The 24,339-nt window shown below is 45.3% G+C and overlaps 1 protein-coding gene across 5 annotated transcripts in view; it reads right to left on the minus strand.

Moving 5' to 3' along the window:
• SYT12 (synaptotagmin 12) overlaps nt 1-16,211 on the minus strand; it is a 93,130-nt gene extending 76,919 nt beyond the window's left edge. The window contains exons 1-2 of one of the 5 annotated variants that reach the window (XM_053286298.1): nt 15,868-16,211; nt 15,657-15,764 (exon numbers count right to left, since the gene is read on the minus strand). The gene's annotated coding sequence lies outside the window, so the exon portion shown is untranslated. Of the gene's footprint in view, nt 1-11,350; nt 11,372-15,126; nt 15,226-15,291; nt 15,311-15,656; nt 15,765-15,867 lie in introns of those variants that run through there. The other 4 variants (XM_053286297.1, XM_053286306.1, XM_053286301.1 and 1 more) reach the window with 4 other exon arrangements.
• Nucleotides 16,212-24,339: the final 8,128 nt, after the last annotated feature.

Genomic DNA, 24,339 nt, shown 5'->3' on the forward strand with positions numbered 1-24,339 from the left:
GAATATATTTTGTGCCTCCCTGACGGCCATTTCTTATAGTATTCAGGCTCAGATATCCAAATACGAAAGGCTTTGCAAGAATTTAAAAGGGAAATCTGGGACATGTACACAGATACCCCAATAACTGATTTAACACAATTTTATTCAGATATCAGGACTCGTGTACAAAATATATTAACATAAGATGCTGCCTTACACTGAGTTAGATAATTGGTTAATCTAAGCATTGGCTACAGTTCTCTATGTCTTTCACAGCCTTACTAACCTTTTAACTAGAGATGCCAGAAATTGAGCCTAGGATCTGTTCCATGTATGTGTGATAGGAATCAGCCTTTAGTCTATTTCAGTACTCTCCCAGCAAGCCTACCATTAATTGAAAAGGCATTCATCCTCCTCTTTTCTCTCTTTTCCTTTGAACTAGTAATTTGAAGACAGGAGGCTGAAGGTTATCCAAGAGTTGAGACTGATTAATCAGAAACAATCTCTGAGCAAATATGAATGATAAAATGCAACATTTCCAGGTAGGAAACAGCAGGGTAAGAGTCTTAAGGACTCTTTTAAAGAGTAAAAGAGTAAAGTGGTGGCACCTGGTAAAGATGTTAAACCATGAACATCTATAGAGAGCTCATGCCACAACCCAGGAGCAACTACAGAGAAGGACCGCTCCCTAGTCACTGCCAGATGAGCTGGTGGCCAAGGAAGATGGACTTCCTTCAACGATCTTAATGTGCAGTGAGGATCATGAAGAAGGTGGCGCCCACCCAGGTAACCCGGTCCTAAGCTGTTTAGGGCTTTAAAGGTAATTATCAGCACTTTGTATTTTGTCTGGAAACCTATCGGTAGCCAATGCAATTGCTTTAAAACAGGCATAATATGGTCTCTCTGAGAAACCTCGAAGACCAATCTGGCCACGGCACTTTGGACCAACTGAAGTTTTCAAATTACATACAAAGGCAGCCCCATGTAGAGCACATTGCAGTAATCAAGCCTAGAGGTTACCAGAGAGTGTACTATAGTTCTAAATAATCTTCATATTATCTATATTCAATATATGTTCTATATTATCTTCAAGGAACGGATGAAGGTTTTATCAACCAAAATTGATAGAAAGCACTCCTGGCCACAGTCTCAACCAGCATTCCCTCTAAGGCAGGGGAGGGGAACCTTGGCCCTCCAGCTGTTTTTGAACTACAACTCCCACCACCCCCAGCCACAATTATTGTGGCTGGGGATGGTGGGAGTTGTAGTTCAAAAACAGCTGGAGGGCCAAGGTTCCCCTTCCCTGCCTTAGAGGGAATACTGGTTGAGACTGTGGCCAGGAGTGCTTTCTATCAATTTTGGTTGATACCACCTTCGTCCGCCAAGGTTCCCCATCCCTGCTCTAAGGCATGCACATGTGTGTGCACTCACACATTTTTTTAATGTCTGCTCAGTTAATTTTAGATCCCACTCAGGTTGAATCAAGAAGGCCCCACTCTGAATGCACACACACTTCCCTGATACTAGCAGCCAGAACAAAACTCATTCCACACACAGATGAGAAAAAATTAGAGAGAATACTGGCCTCAACCTGAGAAATCACAATGACGCCTAGGTCCAGAAACACTCCCAAGCTACATGTTAGAGGTTGTTGATTTTTACCCACAATAGGTAAAACAGCAGAGCACTAACGAATGAGCACACACTCCAGTTACAGAGTAGGTAGCAGAGGATGGTTTGGATATTGCAGCTGTTTAGAGAAAACACATGGAGATCCTTGTTTGACTAAACACTAAACATTTATTGGTTAAATACACTTAGACAGGAAAGACCTATATCTAATCTAAAGGACTACATAGTGGATAGGTAAGGAGAGAGAGAGATGTTTCCATCTGCTCTCTAGGAGGAAAGGAAGGATTGTGACTCAGCACAGGAAGTGCTGCAGAGTCAGTTCAGGGGTCATAGAGTAGGGACAGATAGGGAGACCCTGACTCACTGTCTCTACTCCCAATGCCCCTAGTGGTCATTAGGATAGTTGGTGCAAAAGGTCGATGCACTGGAAGTTCATCTCCAACACTACATACCTGTTCCTTTGGGAGGAGTTCAACCCCATCCAGAACAGGAAGGTCTATTGAGTCCCTCGAAGTATGACCCCATAACATGAGTACCTCTGCTTTGCTTGGATTCAGCTTCAGTTTATTATCCCTCATCCAGTCCATTACTGCCTGTAGGCAGGCATTTAGGTAGGTTATGCCATTTCCTGATGATGACTGTCATGGAGAAATAGATCTGGGTGTCATCAGCATATTGATATTCACACAATCAATTCTTTCACTATATGGGGATCAAACACATGGAGAACCAGCATGGCTTCTGCAAGGGCAAGTCTTGCCTCACTAACCTTTTGGAGTTCTTTGAGAGTGCCATGTGGACAAAGGTGATCCAATTGACATAGAATACTCGGTCTTCCAATAAGCTTTTGACAAAGTTCCTCACAAAGGCTCCTGAGTAAACTTAGCAGTCATGGGATAAGGGAACAGGTTCATGTGTGGATTGGTAACTGGTTAAAGGACAGGAAACAGAGGGTAGGAATAAACTGAGAGTTTTCACAATGGAGAGAAATAAGAAGTGGGGTCTTCTACTGGGATCTGTACTGGGACCAGTGCTCTTGAATTTATTCATAAATGATCTAGAAGTTGGGGTAAGCAGAGAAGTGGCCAAATTGCAGATTTAGGGTAGTAAACTCCAAAACAGACTGCAAGGAGCTCTAAAAGGATCTCTCCAAACTGGGTGAGGAGGCAACAAAATGACAAATGTGGTTCAACGTTGGCAAGTGTACAGTGATGCATATTGGGGCAAAACACCCCAAATTCTCATATACACTGATGGGGTCTGAGTTGTTGTCGATAGACCAGGAAGGAGATCTTGGGGTCATGGTGGACAGCTCATTGAAAGTGCTGACTCAGAGTGCGGCAGCTGTTTTTTTTTTTTTTTTTTAAAGGCAAATTCCATGCTAGGGATAATTAGGAATGGGAATGGAAATAAAAATGCTAATATTATAACGCCCTTATACAAATCTATGGTGCCGCCACATTTGGAATACTGTGTATAGTTCTGGGCACCGTATCTTAAGAAGGACATTGTAGAACTGGAAAAGGTGCAGAAAAGAGCAACCAAGATGATCGGGGCCTAGGGCACCTTCCTTATGAGGCAAAGCTACACCACCTGGGGCAAAGCTACACCACCTGAGGAAGATGACTATGGGGAGACATGATAGAGGTCTATAAAATTATGCATGGAGTAGAGAGAGTGGACAGAGAGAAATATTTCTCCCTCTCTCACAACACTAGAACCCAAGGGTCATCCCATGGAAGCACTTTTTCACTCGATGAATAATTAGTCTATGGAATTCTCTGCCAAGGGATGTGGTGATGGCCACTATTTTGGATAGCTTTCAAAGGAGCTTAGACAAATTCATTGAGAACACATCTATCAGTGGCTGCTAGTCTGATGGCTATTGGCCACCTCCATCATCAGACGCAAGATGCCTCCAAATACTACTTTCAGGGGAGCAACAGCAGGAGAAAGAGCATGCCCTGACCTCTTGTCCGTGGGCTTCTCGGAGGTATCTGGTGGGCTACTATATGAAACAGAATGAAATTAGACTGGTCCAGCAGAGTTGTCCTTATGGCTGAGAACCTAGAAGTTATAACCCTTATTTCTCAGTGTTTATATCAGGGGACTCAGGATTTGTTTATATTAAGGATTGGACTGGTTTGTTTAAACATGGGAAATTCAGTTAAGCAACTTCGCAGACAGAAATTTTAATCTTGCCTAATTTGAATTTATTCCATTTTTATTAGATTAAGGAAAGCTAAAAAAATACATTCTTAATCCAAATAATTCATGTCTGCATGGAAACTTAATATGGTTTAAGAGATCCATTTAAATGCATAACCCTATTTAATCTGCCCACTTGAAACCGCTTCAAAAAATTTCTCCATCTAATATTATTTTCTTCCCAGTGCATTTGTACAGCTAATGCCTGATTATAGGAATCAATCATTTTACAGAGTCTGTTGCATTATCTGGAACAAAGCCTTGGCCCCTTTTGCCATCCTTGCATCCAGGTATAATGTCACTGTCAACATCACAGCCAAATGGAAGCCAGTTTAATGCTGCAATGAGAGAAGTGTTCATTACTCCTTTTTAAGTCCCAATAAAGGCAAGTAATTTTTTAAAAGATTTCCAACCACAGCCCTCTGCTCCATTTTTGTGCTTTGAAATTCCTCTTTTTAATTGTAGTGTCTATAGGGTCAGAAAACAAGGGTCCAAAGTGATTTACATGGGTTCCTAATTTCTATGTGTTCCATTTTATAACATCCAACTTGGTTTAATATACTCACTCATGGTCAGGGAGCAGGAAATTCACTTGTCTACTTGTCCGTGTGACAAGCAAAAAAATTGTGGCACTTTTTCCTGACATTTGCGGAATTTTTCCTGATTTGTGGAAAATTTCCTGAAAAATAATGTACCCACACTGCTCAAGGAAACATGAGTAAAATTTCTGGCTGGCTGGTGAATTGAGCCAACATTGCTTGGCCCCTGCTCATGGCTGTTAACACAGGGCTTGAAAAATCCTAGTCACTAGGAAGTCACGGCACCTAGTAATTTAACCATGGTGCCTAGGCTAGGAAATTCAGAGGTAGAGATAGTTTTTAAAAATCTTTATTTATCCCAGACAGCCCTGTTTCTGTTCCTTACAGCCCCTTTTGTAAAGGCGGATAAAGGGAAGCCCATTTACCCTTCCCCACCACAATCTCCATCACTAAGTCTAGTCAAATTGTCATTGTCTGACTCCTAGACCCAAAGAAAATCTGTCAAGCCCCGAGTTAACCATAAGAAATCTTGGCTTGCTTGAAATAGGGTTCTACAGTCATTAGCTATTGCCAGTTTGATATGGATAGGTTACCAAGCAACATCAAGAAAGGACACAATCTGGTCTATAACATGGCATGGCCATCTAAACCAAAGGAACTATGCACTTGTCATGTGGCCTGTATGGCTATCTACAATGATGAGCACACAACTGAAATCTGATAAAGCACTATACGCTGAAATGTATAGTGATTAATGGGTCTCTCCTATTTATTTATTTATTATTTATTTATTCAATTTTTATACCACCCCTCCAAAATTGGCTCAGGGCGGTTGACAACAAAACAAGGACAGTTAAAAACAATCAGGAACCAAAATTATAAAATACCATAAAACATCAGACAATAAAACAATTTTAAAATCCTGAAAAACAGGTACAATTAAAACCCTTTAAAACAATTAAAAAACCCTGGAAGGCCAAGCCAAACAGATAGGTCGTAAGGGCTCTCCTAAAAACCAAGAAAGAGTTCAAATTACGGATTTCTGCAGGGAGTGCATTCTACAGTCCAGGAGCAGCTACAGAGAAGGCCCGCCTCTGAGTCGCCACCAGACGTACCGGTGGTAACTGGAGACGGATCTCCTCAGATTACCTTAGTGTGCGGTGGGGATCATGCAGAAGGAGGCGCTCTCTAAGGTAACCTTGGCCTAAACTGTTCAGGGCTTTAAAGGTAATAACCAGCACTTTGTATTTCACCCAGAAACATATCGGCAACCAGTGCAATTGTGTCAAAACAGGCATAATATGGTCTCTCCGAGTTGCCCCGGAGACCAGACTGGCTGCCACATTTTGAACTAACTTTGTATGCAGTTCATAAACTTTCAAAGGCAGCCCCATGTAGAGCACATTGCAGTAGTCGAGCCCGGAGGTTACCAGCTGGTGCACCACTGTTTTGAGGTCATCCTCTTCAAGGAATGGTCATCCTCTTCAAGGAGCTGTCGAATCAGCCAAAGCTGATAGAAAGCACTCCTGGTTATGGCCTCCACCTGAGATACCAGGGTGAAGCCTGGGTCCAGTAGTTCTCCCAAGCTGCGTACCTGCTCCTTCTGAGGGAGTGTAACCCCATCCAGCACAGGGAGATCTAATTCACACCTCAGATTCTGAACCCCTACAATGAGCACCTCCATCTTGCTTGGATTCAGATTCAATTTGTTATCCCTCATTCAGCCCATTACTGCCTATAGGCAGGCATCTAGGGAATGAACACCATTTCCTGATGATGCAGATGAAAAAGAGAAGTAGATTTGGATGTCATCAACATACTGATAACACCCAGCACCAAAACTCCTGATGACCTCACCCAGTGGTTTCATGTAGATATTGAAAAGCATTGGTGACAGAATGGTGCCCTGGGGGACTCCATATAACAGCTCCCATTTTCAGGAGCAACTGTCACCAAGCTCCACCATCTGGAATCTACCCAAGAGATAGGAGCGGAACCACTGCAAAGCAGTGCCTCCTATCCCCAACTCCCCCAGGTAACCCAGAAGGATACCATGGTTGATGGTATTGAACGCCACCGAGAGAGCCAAGAGAACCAACAGAGTCACAATCCCTCTGTCGATTCCCCAATATAGATCATCCATCAGGCCAACCAAGGCTGTCTCAACCCCATAGCCCATTCTAAAGCCATTTTGAAATGGGTCTAGATAATCAGTCTCCTCCAAAACTGCCTGGAGCTGGTCAGCCACCACCCTCTCAATCACATTGCCCAACCAAGGGAGATTGGAGATTGGCCTATAACTATGCATCGCTGAGGGATCCAGGAAAGGCTTCTTAAGAAGAGGTCTAACTATTGCCTCCTTCAAACATGGAGGCACCCTACCCTCCCTCAGCGATGCATTTATGATATTAACTAGGCCCTCTCCAACAATCTCCCTGCTAGATCAAAGCAGCCAGCCTGGGCAGAGAACAAGTGGTAGGCCGCACCACCCCAAGCAGCTTGCCCACATCCTCAGGAGTCACAGATTGAAACTGATCCAACCTAACACTGCAAGAGGGAACGCTGGACACCTCCTTCATAGACCCTGCAGAAATAGTGGAGTCCAAGTCAGCCCGAATACAGGAGATTTTATCCGCAAAGAACCCACCAAAAGCGTCATAGCAGAGCACCTCCGGGAACTGATTTGAAGCAGAAGGAGCAGTAATTATACTCCTCACGACCTGGGATAGCTCTGCTGGACGTGAACGTGCAGACGCAATGCACACAGACCAAAATCTGTTTTTTGCCGCACACACCGCCACTGCATAAGCCTTCAAATGGGTCCTATGCTGCATCCTGTCAGATTCGAGCCGAGTTCTCCCCCACTTGCGTTCCAGTCCCCTACCCAGCCACTTCAGCCCTCACAACTCCTCGGTATACCAGGGGGCCATTTTAGAAGCAGGTCTGGAGGGACGCCTAGGAGCAATCGTGTCTACTGCCCTAGTGAGTTCCCTATTCCAGGTTCCCACTAGGGCATCGACAGAATCACCGGCCGCACCAACTTCAAAACCCTCCAAGGCCTTTTGGAAACCTACTGGATCCAGCAGCCTTTTTGGATGGACCATCCTAATAGGTCCATCACCCCTGCAGGGGTGGATTGTGGCTGTGATACCAACCTTAACCTATCGATTTTTACCCCAATAACCATTTGAAGTTGAAATGCTGGGAATCAGGCCTAATCTATATTACCTGTGGGCAGTTGCACGCACACATATACAACACATAAGCAAGCAAGCATACAAAGTAATGCAAGTATATGTAGCTAAGTATATGTAGCAAGTACTAGTTGAAACTCAATCTGGCTAGGAAGAAAGGACTCACTCATCCTTTTAGGGCACTGTCAGCTGACTGTGAATTTAACTCAACTTATAGTCTCATGATATGCAGACTAATCAATACAAGGAAATACATAAAAAATTGATGAGCTGCCTGCAAGTTTTCCATTTACTATATATTTTACAATTCCAACAGTACTGTAATCTAAGCAGGAAAAATACATTGAGTAAATATAAACATGGAACATTCTTTCCCGCCACACTTTCATTAGGAAATAGGCTAAGCACAGCATTGATTTGTATATTTCTCGCTTATCTAAATGAACCATTTCGTGTGTAAAACTGTGTGTGTTCACTCATTCACTAAATTGGCAGCAAAACAACACAGCACTCCATAGTTAGCATCTGTACACTAGAAACTATACCCTCCTCTCTTCCCACCACAAACACACTACAAGTTTCCACATGTGGCATTTTAACACCAATGAATTAGGGGCCGGAGTGATTCACAGATGTTTGCTTTTTTTTTTTAAGTCACACTCCATTGCTCTCTATAACAATTGTTCAGATCTTACTGGATGTTGATATCCAGCTGTAATAGTTATTGGAGCAAGGCATAGCTTTTTAAAGTCATGCAGGAAAGCATTTTACAGTGGCCATAAACTGTTAAGAGGAGAGTTCTTTACTCACTTATATTACTCCATAGCTCTACAGACTTCAGAGCTGCAACTCCTAATCAACACTGAAGGAGGTTCAGAATCAGTTGCTTAAGTAAAGAGGAAGACAATGAGTGTCTTGAGCATTTCTTGTCCTCTGACATGTCCTTTCATGCTCTTCCATGCTGCTCAATGCAGTACAACCAGGTCCAGGGACAGCCAACCTCGTAAACTTAGGGAGGCTGGTCCTTGCTTTGCCAAATTGCTCATAAGCTCTTATGTCACAGGAGGGTTTGGAGTTCAAGGGAGGAGAACATGAGGACAGAAGTGTCTTGCCTTCCTCTTCTGACCAGTTTCTGTGAGCCTGTAGATTGCTATTCTCCCTTCTCCTTGGAACTGACTGAGTGGGATTTTTATGCATGTTCTGAGCAGAAGAGGGCTAAAGAGGAAGCCAAGGACATTCCACCTCCACATCATCCTCTCCTGTAGTCTTGAGATTTTCAAAACGCCAGACACCAACACATTAACACATTCCAAGCATTATGTAGCTTGGAAGCTACTAGTAGCTAAAGTACCACTCTGGGTTTTTTGGCTCACTTCTCCCTCCCTTCTCTTCCAGCCAATACTGCAAATCTGATTGGCTGGCCAAGTGGGAGCATGGCCACACCAGCTTAAATCTCTCTCTCTCAGAGTTGCTTTTACTTTTCCATTAATGTCTGCCCAGTTCCTCCCACCCCCACCCACCACTAACAACCCCTCTTACTCCCTGTAAAGATAAAGTCTATTTCGACCCCTGGCGCCCACAGAGCCCTGTGGTTTTCTTTGGTAGACTACAGGAGGGGTTTACCATTGCTTCCTCTCGGGCAGTCTGAGATGATGCCTTTCAGCATCTTCCTATATCGCTGCTGCCCGATATAGTAGCAGCGGGGATTCGGACCGGCAACCTTCTGCTTGTTAGTCAAGCATTTCCGCACTGCACCACTCCCTGTACTGCAGTGAAATTCTCCAGGAATTCTGGGGATTTGATGTTAAAGTCCCTTATTCTATTGACATAAATATCAGTACAAGCTGCCATTTCTTCTGGGAGGAGGTGGAGGCAGTCTTCCCATCCCTGTGTTAACACATTGATGGGAGGAATGTTGTACACATGTGTACAAAACGATGCTGTAATCTTGATGCTGCTTGAAGTTGGAAATCCTTGATCTGAATGAAACAGTCTGTTTTGTTAGGTCTAGGTATGGGGCATCCTGCCAGTGCCAGAGATTGGATTAGAAGATCACTTTCGGCCAAGGGTCTTTGCCAGGAACCTGTCAGGAATGCCAGAATTCAGCTTTTGGATATGCAAAACTGAAAGGGTCCTGGAAGCATGTGCCAAGCAAACCTTTCTCACCATTAAGTAACCACACTAGCCCATAGATATCAGGGGTTAGAGGAAAGAGCTTCCAGTGAGACAGTGTGACTCCAGTCTAGCATTGGTGCAGGGAACACAGCAAATCCACTATCTAACAGGTAAGCATGGGTATTGTGCACAGACTAAGCAAAGGTGCTGATTCTCAACAGCCACTTCAGACAAGGTCATTTTTTTCTCCATGGGTACTACCTCTGTTTCAGAAAACCATTCCCAAGGAATAGCACATGTGAAACCAGAAATGATTCGCCTAATACAATGCAGGCTAGTCTCCTTGATTAATGGTGTTTTTCAGTTGGGAACTGTGTGTGTCCCCAGCCTCTACTGCTTTATAGAGGCTGCAAATCTAAAAGAAGAGAATACGACCTTCATGCATAAGGAAATCCAACTGAGTGCTTATGCAACATATTCCAACGGCAGGATTATGAGCCTGAAGTTGCAAAACAGACACAAATAGAAGTCTTCCCAGAGATTCCTCAGCAGGGGCTCATATAAAACTAACCACAGCTAAAATTAGGGAAGAGTTGTAGCTCAGTGACAGAGCACATGCTTTGCATGCACAACGGTCATAGGAAGCTGCCATATACGGAGTCCATTGGCCTATCCAGCTCAGTACTATCTACACAGACTGGCAGCGGCTTCTCCAAGGTTGCAGGCAAGAATCTCTCTCAGCCCTATCTTGGAGAAGCCAGGGAGGGAACTTGGAACCTAGATGCTCTTCCCAGAGCAGCTCCATCCCCTAAGGGGTATATCTTACAGTGCTCACACATCAAGTGTCCCATTCATATGCAACCAGGGCAGACCCCGCTTAGCTAAGGGTCATGCTTGCTACAAGTCATGCTTGCTACCACAAGACCAGCTCTCCTCAACCCCTGGCATCTCCAGGTATTGGCTTCATTTCCGGCTGGCACCTCCAGACCAGTCTGAAATTCTGCAGAGTTGCTGCCAGTAACTGTAGACAATACTGACCTAAATGGACCATTTCAATATAGATAGGTCAGATTCAATATAGGATAGCTTTCTATGTCCAATAGGATTGATTAAAGTTGAATATCATGTCCTTATACAAATCTATGGTGTGGCCACATTTGGAATAATGTGGAAAGCTCTGGTCACCACATCTCAAACAGGATGTTGTAGAACTGGAAAAGGTACAGAAGAGGGCTAGGATGATAAGATGACGGCAATGCCTTACAGGGGCTTTTTAGTTTAGAAAAATGGTAATGGTAAGCGGGGCCATGACAGAGGCTTCTAAAATTATACACAGGGTAGAGAAAGTGAGAGGCAGGAAAGTTTCAGAACACAGGGTCATCCAGTGAAATTGGCTGGCAAAAGATTCAGGATGCAAGAAGTACTTCTGCATACAGCATATCATTACTTCAGTGGTTCCCAACCTGGGTTCCTCCAGATGTTGCTGAACTACAACTCCCAACATCCCCAGCCATAATAAACTGTGGTTGGGGAGGCTGGGGATTGTAGCTCAGCAACATCTGGAGGAACCCAGGTTGGGAACCCTGCATTAATTCATGGAATTTGCTGCCACAAGATGTGGTTACAGCTACTACCTTAGATGGCTATAAAAGAATATTAGACAAATTCATTAAGGATACCTACCAATGGCTAGTAATCTTGATGACTGTAAGCTACCTCCAGGTTCAGAGGCAGCATACTTCTGAATATCAGTTGTAGGGGAGCAACAGCAGGAGAGGAGGCATGCCCATCTCCTGCTTGTGGTTTCCCCAGAGGCATCTAGTCGGTGAATGTGAAAAACAGGATGCTAGACTAGGTAGGCCTTTGAACTCATCCACTATGGCTTTTCTTATGTTATGACCTAAGAGACGTTTTCTAAATGAATATCCCAAATACAAGGAAAGCCTTACAAGATACCTCCTCAACTATACACGATGGCACCAAATCCAAAATCATCCAGCAAAATGTGTACCAAGTTACCATGGCCACACTAATTTCCATAAAATATAGCCATAAAGGTAAAGTGTGCCATCGAGTCGGTGTCAACTCCTGGCGACCACAGAGCCCTGTGGTTGTCTTTGGTAGAATACAGGAGGGCTTTACCATTGCCATCTCCCACACGGTATGAGATGATGCCTTTCAGCATCTTCCTATATTGCTGCTGCCCGATATAGGTGTTGCCCATAGACTGGGAAACATACCAGCGGGGATTCGAACTGGCAACCTCTGGTTTGCTAGTCAAGTCATTTCCCTGAAGCTGTTTCCCTTCATCAATTGTCCATTTTAACTGTAACACATGTACTTTGGGGTGGGGGTAACATGACATGATATACACTTTTGGTTTTACAATAAAATAAGTAGATATTTTTCTTGGAGCAAATGAAAATTATATGAAGGGTGGCAGAGAGACTAAGTGGTATCTCCAAGACAGATACCATTAGAACTCTTGACTTTTTTTAAAAAAATTATATTTATTTATCATATTTTATACCCCCTGATATGTAAATCTCTAGGTGGCGTATTCCACTCTTCTTCCAAGGAACCCAGAGTACATAGTTAAGTTTCTCCTCACAACAACCCTGTGAAGTAGGTTAGGCTGAGAGAGAAGTGACTGGCCCAGAATCACCCAGCAAGTAGCATGGCTGAATAGGGACTTGAACTCGGGTCTCCCCGGTCCTAGTCCAGCACTCTAACCACTACACTATGCTGGCTCACCATGTAGTGGTTAGAATACATAATCTTGAATGTTTTGCTCTGCGGGCACCTTTCTCCAGTTTACTTACTCAGTCTGTGGCACACTGTGGTTCAGATTCAAATCCAAATAAGTATAAATCAGGTTCAAATCAGTATAAATCTGATTTGTAGGGACCAGGTGGATAGAACCCAATCCTGCATTTGGCCCACCTTTTGCTCTTATTCTGTGATACCAGAAGTGTTGGTGTAGACTTGTTTAATCCAGGATGATCATTTGACATCAAAATAAATAGTCACGGGAAACTTACAATGTTTTAACCAATGAAAGCTGCCCAACTGATGGCACAAATGGCGTGAAATATAGATGCCCTGTGAGGCTTGCGGGGGGGGGGGAGTAATTTACTGGAATGATAGTACAGTGGTCCCTCGACTTACGAACTACTCGACATCCGAAGTTTTCGACTTACGAACGACAAAAATGACCGGAAGTCGTTGCCGGTTTAGATGCGGCTTCCTCGACTTACGAATTTTTAGATGCGGTTTCCTCGACCTACGAATGTTTCCAGACCTCCGTGGGTGCGCTTTTCGACTTACAAAAATTTCGACCTACGAACGTGCGTTCGGAACGGATTAACTTCGTAAGTCGAGGGACCACTGTAATGGTTTTCAAAGTGGGCAATGAGCTTCCCTGAGAAAATGCAAACAGCTACTGGGAGAGACAAACCCCCTTTACCTCAACTATGGACAATTGGTATTACTTTGACTGTTGCATTTATAATCCGTACAGCAGACTTGTAAATAACCACTCGTCCGCTGTGGCAAGTAAGACGTGCATTCAGACGATCAGGCAGGGAATTTCTAGCAAAACGGAACAGTTGGCATTCTACCCACCCACCCAACCTCGCCCCACTCTGTTTACAGACTGTATCAAAGACCTAAATGTAAACAAGACATACGCTGGTGAATTTGGGCAGCAGGCAAGTAACAAAGTTTGTGAGCTAGTCACTTTTGTCAAGTAATTTGCAAGATTTTACACAGCATCAGTAAGGTGCTAGGTGCTATTTCCCTTCACTTAGGAAAGCAGCAGCTGAAACTCATCGTGTTTAAGGAAGTTCACTGTGGTAAGGTTAAGAGAATCACCATCACCCCAGTCTAAGATCCGTTGTGACAGGAGCCTTGGTTGCTTTGGAATTTGGGAGTTGGTGAGGGAAGACCTCACCTCAGATTCAAATCTCTCTGCTCCTGACCTTGGGCCAGTCATGATCTCTCAGCATAACTTACCTCACAGGATCGTTGTGAAGATTAAATTAGAAAACCTTGGATATGCTGCTTGCCCTCTGAGCTCCTAGCAGGAAGGGTGGGATACCAAGGAGTAACAAATAAATAATGAATTTTTATAGAAACATTGCAAAATATGTCAGACTAGGACTGGGAAGACCCGAGTTCGAATCTCCATTCTACCATGAAACTCACTGGGTGACTCTGGGCCAGACGTGTATCTCTCAACCTAACCTACCTCACAGGGTTGTTGTGAGGATAAACATAACCATGTAAACCGCTCTGAGCTCCTCGGAGGAAAGGCAGGATACAAGTGTAAAAATAAATAATAATACATGCCCAAAAGAAAGGGTTTAAATTGCAATAAATAAATAAAACAATTCTTATTCTAAGTGAGGGTTTTCCAATAGATTTTGTTGCAGGAATTCCCCCTCCCATAAAACCATGATTCTACATTCTACCTAACAGCGCTTCTGAAAAAGAGCCTTGATTTACAAGCGAAAAATGTATTCCTTGGACAAGGCAATGCATTATTTATGCAATATTTCACATCTTATCCTTTCCCTAGGCAGGCAGTTTTCTTAGGAAGGTAAGAAATACGACTGAAGCACTCCAGATACCCCTGGAGGAAACAAGCAATGGGGGGAGGAGGAAGGGAGAGAGAGAGAAAGCTGTACTAAATGACAGCTTTAATCAGTACACCTCAGAACTACACCGGCAAAAGCATCTCAGACTGCACAGGGCTAGATGCTTCAAAGACCAACCGGCTACAAGATGGTTTTGTTATAGCCACCATGCCCTGTCATTCACACTCCTCTCACCTCCAACCCCCATTCATCCACCCACGCCCTTAACCCACCTCGGAAAGAGACCTTGCTCTGCCGCCTAAGGGGAGAAGAGAGAAACGGACCCGTAATAAAGCCAGCGTCCTCCTCCTCCTTCTGGCTCGTGTTGGCCCTGGGCGAGGGAGGCGGGGTAGGGAAAGCCCTCTGCTCATCACTGGCAGCAGGTCACCCTGACTTCCATGCCGAAGCTCGCCCGCTCCCGGCCAGAAGGCGAAAACTTCCAGGAAAGCTCTAATTGCTCCTCCTGCCCAGCCAAAAGGGCTGGAGTCGAGCTTTCCTGGCTTCTGAGCCTGGATCGCCTCCTCAAGCATCCAACGTGGCACACAAAGCCCCCGCTGCCAAGAACTGATCGGAAGATTCGGGTGGAGAGCGGCTGCAGCTCTCATCCCGGACGCCCTACAGGGATATAGGGCTGTTATTTCGGCTATTCTTTGAATCATCGATGCATTCTGCAATACGGTCCGTCTTGCCCCTCCCACGCCCGGGCTCCATCTAGGCTGCTCTGCTCCTGAACACACTTCTGAATCCCAGCCTCAGCAGCTGCCTCATCCTGATTCCAGCCATTAATCAGGCAGGCTCCGGTCCCCCTGCCCCGAACGGTACCCTTTTGATAGCAAAGTCTTCGCCTCCATTTCTCCGTATCCTAGTCTCGGCGCCCCCAATGAGAAACGTCCTAGGTATCCGGGATTTGCCGGGCATGATCCACGAAAGGATCCTCCGTTACGGCAGCCACGCTCTGCTAGTAGTCCGCGGTTTGCACACACGCACCAACAACAATCGAGGCGCAAACTTTGCAAGGAGCCTGCCTCTGCTACCCGGCGAGAGACTTTCCCTCCTTTCGTTCGCCCGCCCGGCCGGCCGTCGCACTGGGGTGATCAGGACTGTCGGGGAGAAGCCTGCAGCATGCAGCATGGCAGGGGAAGATTGACAAGGGGGCTCCATAACTGCCAGGCACCAGTCTGCAGCGCTGCATTCCATTGCACACGTACGCACCCCAGCAGCAGCTCCTCCGGAAGAACTACCAGCTGCCTGCCTTAAGTAATTCTCTCCCAACAGAGAGTTCCCTTCCCGCCCGGGCTGAGTTCCCAGACACCGTTGAGTGCTTTGTGTGCAGCAGCAGTGGCGCCACTTACCTTGGAGTTTGGTGCAGCACTAATGACCTGCAAACTCTGCAGATCGGTTCGGGCGCCTCAGCAGCACAGCACTACCGGCATGCTCTTTTGCCCTAGTGGCTTGAGAAGCTGCAAAAGAATGAGTTCTTGTGCAGCTCCTCCCATGGAGGAGAAGCCGCCGCCTGAGCCACCCCTTCTCTTCTCCCGCCGGAAAGGAACGCCGGCTTCTTACCAAAAGCTCGAGCCGAGGGTTGGTGGCGATCCACTCGGAGAATGTGGGTTGGCGCCCCCTTCCTCGCTCGCTCCGCGCCGCTCTGAGAGGTGTAGCGAAGCTCGCGGTGGCCAGCGGCTGTATTCATTCAAAGCCACCCCCGCCTGACTGCAGGCGCACCACGTACCCCTGCAATGCCTGGAGAGATCGCTCGGCGCGCACACACCCCTCTTCCCCCGCCCCCCAGGAGGGGATCCCTCGTCGAGGTCAAAGGGGGAAGGCGCGGCGGGCTAAAGGACCGTGGAGACAACCGCCCCTGCGCCAAAGAGCGGTCCTTGGAGAATTGTTTTCACAGGCTGACACGGTGATTGGATGCTCCACAAGGACACGCCGAGCGTGCTCCGGCACTCCGACCCATGTGCTTACTAAACCTCGCTGCAGAGGCTGCAAAGGGAGAGGTGGGTGGGCGAAAGAGATGGAGCGGGAGGGGGTGGCAAAGCCCCTCAGTCGCTCCGCATTCGAACCTCCATCAGTGCTCCGTTCCAAAGCCACTCCGACCAATTGGTGTGGCCTGGTGCGGACCAGATCCATTCGTGGGAGAGGGAGGATGATGGCTGGTGCAGCTTGTCATGCCGGCTGAGAAAAGCTGCCCCTTCGGAAATTCCCGCTTCTCCAGAACCATGGAAGGTAAAAGAGCCTCCCCGCTCTTTCGCATCTGTTCGTGCCACAGTCAACTGGCGACCCTGTGGTGCCCGAAGAAGAAAGTCCAACTGGCGCCCCGTGATAATTGTTTAATTAAACTAAATAATTAACAGTTAGCTGCTGCTTAACGATGCCCTGAAATCTGTTACTGGGTAGGGGGAAAGACTCTCCCATTGCCTAATGATAGGGGCTGGCCCTGCATCTTGCATATGAGAAGGGGTGGGGGGACAAACGTGATGTCTATGCAGAACTCTGTATTGTTTGCTAGTACTCTGTGCATGTCAACCTATTCAGGACTCAGGAGACAAAAAATGAATGTGTGGAGACTCAGGTTTAAGCAGCCACAATAGCTGCATGTCAGTTTTCTTCCATATACTATCTGGACAAAACTCTGGGGTTTTGTATATGTAAACTCTGGTATAGTGTGAGTGGGAAAGTCCCCAGTTCAGATCTTGCCTGAGTTATTAACTCACTAGGTGACCTTAAGCAAACCACTCTCGTTCATCCTCACCATCCCATCCCCCTCCAGTCTGGACTAAGGCAACAAAAATAACCTCCTTATAGGGTTGTAAAGATTACCAAACTAATGTATACAAAGCACTTGGTACACTGTAAAACACCATACAAATGCTAATAAGACAGCATCCAAGATGGCAACTTCTCCCTTGGCTGAGAGTCTCAAAAAATAAATTCATTTGGTTTGCTTGTAACACCCTGCTCCTTCCCCTCTCCTAAACTAGGGTGGCCAGGATCTGCTTTTAATAAACACTAAAATATGTGTTGGCTGCTACGTAGGACCCCTGGTGGCCCAAGCTGGACTAGTACTACCTGATCATCAAAGTGGGGGTGGGGAAATAGAAACCAGCCTTTCCCCCATCCCATAGCCATGCCCAGATACCTCAAAAGACAGCTTTTCCAAAATGTCTTTCCTTGCTGCCAGTGGTGCTTCTGTACCAGGCCCCACACCTGGCAACAAACCTTGCTCTGTAGGAAACAGCCTGCCACCCCACATAGAGGCCCCTCCCATTAGGCACTCATATTGTCTAGCAAATAATGGGCCCCCCTCTGAACTGAAGAGAAGGCTGTGAGCAACACTTAATCTGCATCCCTATGAGAGGATCAGAGGCAGTCTGAAAGAGAAGCACAGGGCTCAGCAATGTTAGGGCCATCCTTCCATTTGAGACTTCCTCCAATGGACTTCACAGACTCTTAGCAGAAAACAAGATAGCAGCAGAATGTCTTACCTGAAAGTAATAGTTTAAACTTATCCCAATTACTACTTAAATGCGCAAACAGAAGAGTAACAGAGCTTTAAAGGGATTAGTCAGTGCAGCACACTCTGTTCCTCAGTGGATGCCTTGTGGGCCATGTCCGATCCACTGAACAGCAGCCTCTTTCCCTTATGCTCCCATCTCTTTTGTCCACATGGACATTGCCATGTACCATGAATCAGCTGGCAGGCCTCAGAGAAGGAAGGCAGGACGGAGAACCTACACAGCCTTTCAGTAGCGTAATTCTGCACAAATTATTTGGATATAGACACACACACACACACACATACAGAGAGAGAGAGAGAGAGGTTACTAGTTATGGTTCAGGAACAGCAATAAGCAGAGAGTAGCAATTAGTATGGAGAGATAAACTATCAGGACTGGTGCAAAGGCCCAGATTTGGATGTGGTATGAAGAGGGGTTTCTGTAGTTGTATCTTGCTAGTCCCAATAAGGATGAGCCCCAATCTTAAGATCACCTCACAGTTGTTGGACGTATATTCAACATAACATTTTTGTGAGAGAAGACGACTATGCAGCTGTTTTCCACAGACTGAGGGGAACGGAGGCAAAAGGTGGAGGAGGTGACTGTCCACCACCTCACACACTAAGCCTGCTGCTAGTACTGAACTGACCATCAACACCTGACTTGAGTAACTTCCTTCGCTTTCTCCTCACAGCTCTACTAGCTCTTTCCTTTTAGCGAAGAGGAAATGTGAAGTTAGCTGCTGTGGGTTTAAACAGTCACTTTCTGTTGGAAGTGAAGGACTTTGCGCTGTCTCTTGTCTCAGTGACATAGGAGGACAAACTAGTGAGTCAGAGGGCTAGAGGGTCAAGACATTGGTCATCCCTTCTCTACTGCTCTGACACTATCCCTTTGGAATGTAGATTGCTAATCTTAGGGAGTTCCTTCCTTCCATCCACTTCCTTCCTCTCTCCTCTTCTCTTCCTGTTCCTTCCACCTTGCAACATGCAAGCTCCTCTCCCCTGCACCATGTGTGCAGAGATGCAGAATCCATCTGCATCCAGCTAGCTAGCTAGATTAGAGATCCTAACTCTTCACTTTCCTATCTAGAATGGAGTTCTTTAATAAATGCCATATATATTGATTTGAAACTATGAACTGGCTCCAGGTTACTTTACTCCCAGCATACACGCATGCCTTACCAAATTCCGCTGTGTTGTGCCTCTGTGCACTCTGCTATAATGAAAAAGGGGTTCTCTTACCAGACAGAATTCCCAACACTTTCAATGGTTTCTAAGCAAGGTAAATATGCAGGGAAGCCCGGGGGGTAGAAGAGAGAGGCCTTCCAAGTGCTATCTGCATGATTCTAGCAATGGATGCTAAGAGCAGCAAAAGACGCTTTACCAGGTATGTTAGGAGGAAGAGGAAAGAAATGGTGGGCCAACTGTTCAGTAAAGACAATAAGTGACAACAGTTGACAAAGAAGGCAGAACTGCTGAACTCCTATTTTGTTTCAGTCTTCTTCAGAAAGAGAAACTGTCTGCAACCTCATATAAGCAGCATGAATGGTGAGGAGGCAGGATTGCAGCAAGACTGATAAGGAGTTGGTCAGGAAACATCTATTTACCCTAAATGAATTCGAGTCTTTGGAGTCAGATGAACGGCATTTTAGGATAATAGAAGAACTTGCTGATCTACTCTCAGACCCTCTGTCTATCATCTTTGAGAAATCCTGGGGAATGACTGAGATGCCATCAGATTAGAAAAGGATAATGTTGTCCCAATCCTCAAAAACAGAGAAACAAGGCTCTTGAAATTGATGGAATGGAAAATTGGACTGGAATAAAATGAAACCTAAAGACTCAGATGCAAAGTTCTGTATTTATAAGAACAAAAGTCAAATGCAAAGGTATACAATGGGGGGAGCTGGCTTGATAGTAGCACATCTGTAAAGGGTCTCAGGAATGCAGTTGATCACAAGCTGAACATGAGACAGCAATATGATGCAGCTGCAAAAAAGACTAATGATGGCATTAACCAACATATATATATATATATATATATATATATATATATATATATACACACACACACACACACACACACACACACACACATATATATATATATATATATATATATATATATATATATATATATATATATAATTTCTCCTGGGTGTGCCTTGGAATGTGCGTCCCAGTACCTAGCTGATTGGCTGGGTGGAGGACGCACCTGATTGGCTGAGGCGCCTGACTGGCTGAAGCACACCCAGGACGCGGAGGCCAGAGGCAGCAGGCCTGGCCCAGCCACAGAGGCAAGCAGTGGCAGGAGGCCAGCGGTGGCAGTGGCGGGCCTGGTCGCCGAGGCAAGGAGCCGGCTGGGCCCGGAAGCAGAGACTGGGGCAGAAGGGGGGGGGAGAGGTAAACGCTGGCCCCAAAGAGTGCACAGATGCTCTGTGCGGGATCGGCTAGTGAGAAATAATTCCACTTTATTCCATACTAGTTAGATTTCATCTGGCGTGCTGTGTTGTGTTCTGGGTGCCACACTTTAAAAAGGATGTAGGCAAATTGGAACGTGTTCAGCAGAGGGCAATGAAGATGACCAGTAGTCTGGAAATAAGCCCTGTGAGGAATGGTTGAGAGAATTGTATATGTTTAGCCTGAAGAAGAGAAGACTGGTGGGGCAAGGTAGAATCCTTCAAATACCTGGAGAGCTGTCACATAAAAGAGGGCAAAAACATGTTCTCTGCTGACTCAGAGGGAAAGACTAGATCAAATGGGCTTAAGTTATAGGAAGGTAGATTTTGGTTGAACATTTGAGCCCTATTCACATGTTCTCTTCAATGCACATACAATCTGTATACAGGGTACGCATGGACATTTATTCACACATTATGTTCATACAGCAAGCACACTTCCTATCTGTACCCTGCATTTGAAGGAGCCTGTACCCAGACTCACTTTTAAAATGAGCATAGATACAGTCATTAACACAAAAACATGTACATGTGTACAGACACCTGTATGCACATACAGCTTGTCTGCATAGGACTACAGAGGATCTTCTTAGTGGTAAGAGCAGTTCCGTAATGGAACTAATTTCATGAGGGGTGGTTTTCCTCACTGGAATATGAATATGACAAATATTTATATACTGCTTTTCAATATAAATATAAATACATAGAATGGCTGGTCTTCAAGCACTGGAGGTCGTCAAGGACAGCTTGAACAGCCATCTGTTGAGGATATTCTAACTGGATTTCCAGTATCAAACTGTGGGCTGGACTAGATGACTTATACAGCTCCCTCCAACTATTATTCTGTTATTCATTTAAATCTTCTCTCCTTTGTTTATGATAGCCACCTAATGACACAGCGGGGAAATGACTTGATTAGTAAGCCAGAGGTTGCTAGTTCGAATCCCTGCTGGTATGTTCCCCAGACTATGGGAAAACACCTATATCGGGCAGCAGCAATATAAGAAGATGCTGAAAGGCATTATCTCACATGCAGGAGATGGCAATGGTAAACCCTTCCTGTCCTGTATTCTACCAGAGACAACCACAGGGCTCTGTGGTCGCCAGGAGTCGACACCAACTCGAACAGCACACTTTACTTTACCTTTGTTTATGACTTAGTAGTTCAGTGACTACCAGAACACCATCATTGATCCCATTCCTTTGTTCTGCTTATGACTTCCAAGCTGTCTGGCTGAATTATTTTCACTGACTGGCCTGGATTTTTCCAGGGCCATTTTGACACCATAAAGAAACTAATAAAGGGCATCATGTACTTGACCCTCAAGTTTTTAAGGCCTGGCAGACCATCCTCATTTAGTCCACCATGCCTACTGACTTGTCAAGCCCAATACCATTTACTGAGACCACCAACATTTGCACCTACTCCTACCTGCCTCTCACTGAGTCTTGGGTATTGACAAGGTCCTGCAGCTGTTCACTCCCACTTAGGGATCTGAGAGGAAAATGCTCTCTCTGAGATCTCTTCTTTGTTTCTTGGTGCTTGCTTGCTTTCCCCTCAAGCACTCTAGCCTTTCTTTGATCCCTGCTATTCCTGAGCAACAGAAGCTCATGTGCTAAGGAGGTTGTGTCCTGAAGGGAAAGGCCTTTTGGAGCAGGGATTTCCAACCAGGGTTACTTGAAGCCCTGGGCGTGCTTTTGATGTGGCGCAGTGAGGAAATACTTGATGAAGAAGCAGAAGGTTGCCGGTTTCAATCCCCGCTGGCAATATATCGGGCAGCAGCAATATAGGAAGATGCTGAAAGGCATCATCTCTTACTGCGTGGGAGGAGGCAATGGTAAACCCCTCCTGTATTCTACCAAAGAAAACCACAGGGCTCTGTGGGTGCCAGGAGTCAAACTCGACTTGACAGCACACTTTACCTTTACCTTTAGGGGATAAGCAGAGACCTCCCACCTCCCTGACTCACTTACATGTTATGCTGTTGGCTCCCAATCAAAGGAATCTTCTCTCAAGCCGAGTATCAGGCAGCATCCCCTTCCCCTCCTCTCCACATGACAGGATGGCTATGTGCTCAGATCTAGGCCACCCATCCTTCAGCCTGACTGACAGGCTTGGCAACAAGGGCAGTACCAACACAGAGCATCAGCCAGCATTTCCCTCTCTGTTGAACCTGTCAGTCAGGTTGAGGGAGGGGCAGGCTGAGCTTGAGCACCTAGCCAACCAGCTGCATGAGGAGGAGGGAGATGCTGGTCCAGTTTAGGGGTATGCTGTGAAGCCCACCTGGCCATGATGCTCCAGAGGGTGGGAGGAGGAAGGCAGTCACACTAGAGGTTTTGTTTTGCCTGATTTCAGGGCAAATTCATGTAGCTTGTATATTATTTCCCACTAGCTTTGGCAAGAGTTACTTCTGAGACTAGAGTCACAATTCTTTGCTGCTTATATACTGTAGGGTACCCGAGTTAAAGCTATTAGACAGAAGGGGTACACTTGTTTAAAAAGGTGAAGACAGCTGGTCTAGCATTGTTCCTAATAGGAACATAGGAAACTGCCATATACTGAGTCAGACCATTGGTCTATCTAGCTCAGTATTGTCTTCACAGACTGGCAGCGGCTTCTCCAAGGCTGCAGGCAGGAATCTCTCTCAGCCCTATCTTGGAGAAGCCAGGGAGAGAACTTGAAACCTTCTGCTCTTCCCAGAGCGGCTTCATCCCCTGAGGGGAATATCTTGCAGTGTTCACACATCAAGTCTCCCATTCAGATGCAACCAGGGCAGACCCTGCTTAGCTGTGGGGACAAGTCATGCTTGCTACCACAAGACCAGCAATCCTCTAATATTTCCTGTTCAGTTATTATGGGTCCGGTCCCCCGTCCCCCCGCAGACAGTTTTTTACAGATGTGTCACCAGCCAGAACACATTCATGCTGGGTTATGTAGCTCAAAGGAGTATTTGTATTGTCTAGAATTACCAGATATTTCTGAAATAGCTATTTCTCTTTGTTCTAAGCAATAATTATATAATATGAAATTAATAGTCTACCATAAACTAGGGGACTTAGGTTGGGAACAACAATATTCCCATTCTCAGAGCATTGAAGAAGAGAAGGCTAAAATAAATAAAAAGTAAAGATTGCATTTTATAAGGATTCTTTAAAATGGGCCAAGGAGCTTTATGCTTTTCACCTTTTTCTCTTTCCTTGTCCACATCATTTCACATGATCCTCACTTTCCCTTACTATTCAAAGCCAACTGTAAAATTGATAAATCTAGTATCAAGAAGAGTGCAATTTCCATTTGCTTCAAATAGAAAAAAAGTGAACTTCAACTTGAGCTGGCAAATTATCCATAATTGTTTAAATCAAAGGTCTGTTTGCTAAGCAGTTTCTCTAAATTAGATTTTCATGGTAGTTAGCTTTTGATCTTCAAGAAACTGTAGCTTCCACTTAAGAAATAGTTGTGAACATCTGGCTATACACATAACTGTGCTACTCCATGCATTTTAAATCTGACTTTTTGGAGCTTAGCTTTCCTGAAAACATAACTCTGACTTTGGGCACTGAGCCCTCCTTGTTCCCAAGAGATTTTGCTTTCCACAAATATTATTTACCATAAGAACTCCCACAAGGCCTGACCCTAAATGTATTTGTTTATTTTGGCCCAAGGCCAGCATAAATACAAAAAGAAAAGAAACAGCAGCAGCAGTAAATACATAAAATACATAAAACATTAATACCTTCAAATACCGTATACATGGCTAATTTCGTTCAAATAAAACCAGTTAATCTGAAGTACACAACCCCGCATCTCGTGCCTCAATCACTCTAAACCGTATCTTGCTTGCTATAAAGAGAAAGTTTGCTATCCTCCTGTAAGCATAGTCTGACTTAGCAGTAAGCAGGAAAAGGACCTTGTCCCCATCAGAAGGGCAATTAGAATTGTAATGAGTTACAGTAGTAGTGGGGAGAAAAGCTTTCCCCTTATTTCAGTATAAAATCTGCACTTCAGCATCAGATGTTCCGTTGTCTTACTTCACCGTTCTGGCAGGGGCATAATCTTTGATCATAGGGCACCTTCCC

The sequence above is a fragment of the Hemicordylus capensis genome, chromosome 1 (genome assembly GCF_027244095.1).
Source record: "Hemicordylus capensis ecotype Gifberg chromosome 1, rHemCap1.1.pri, whole genome shotgun sequence".
NCBI classification, from domain to species: Eukaryota; Metazoa; Chordata; class Lepidosauria; order Squamata; family Cordylidae; genus Hemicordylus; species Hemicordylus capensis.